This window comes from Hyaena hyaena, unplaced genomic scaffold, assembly GCF_003009895.1.
Source record: "Hyaena hyaena isolate Hyena2069 unplaced genomic scaffold, ASM300989v1 scaffold_509, whole genome shotgun sequence".
Classification (NCBI taxonomy): domain Eukaryota; kingdom Metazoa; phylum Chordata; class Mammalia; order Carnivora; family Hyaenidae; genus Hyaena; species Hyaena hyaena.
Genome location: NW_024081142.1, coordinates 40,567 through 40,907, shown reverse-complemented (window position 1 = coordinate 40,907; position 341 = coordinate 40,567).

Here is a 341-nt window from a genome sequence, read left to right as displayed (position 1 = left end):
ACAAGAGAGAAAGAGAATAAAATTGTGTCTTGGTCAGTCTGGCTGCCCTAGTCTTCAGTGTCTCATAGGCAACCCCATCCCTGCACCCATCTGGCTCGCTCCTACTCTCTCCTATTCCAAACTCCTCAGTTATTCTGTCTGAGATTAGTCTAAGAATGTCTTTCCTATCAGGGAAATTCTGCTGCTTCAGGGCACCTCCTCCCAAACCTACAAGTATCAACAACCGTGGTGCTCAACAAAACAAGGTGACTTGTTCTCCATGGCAATGTCTTTCCAGAGAAGATGTTTGGGGTCATAAACAGCAGGTGTGCTTAATACTGTTATTAGGCTTGTCTTATTCT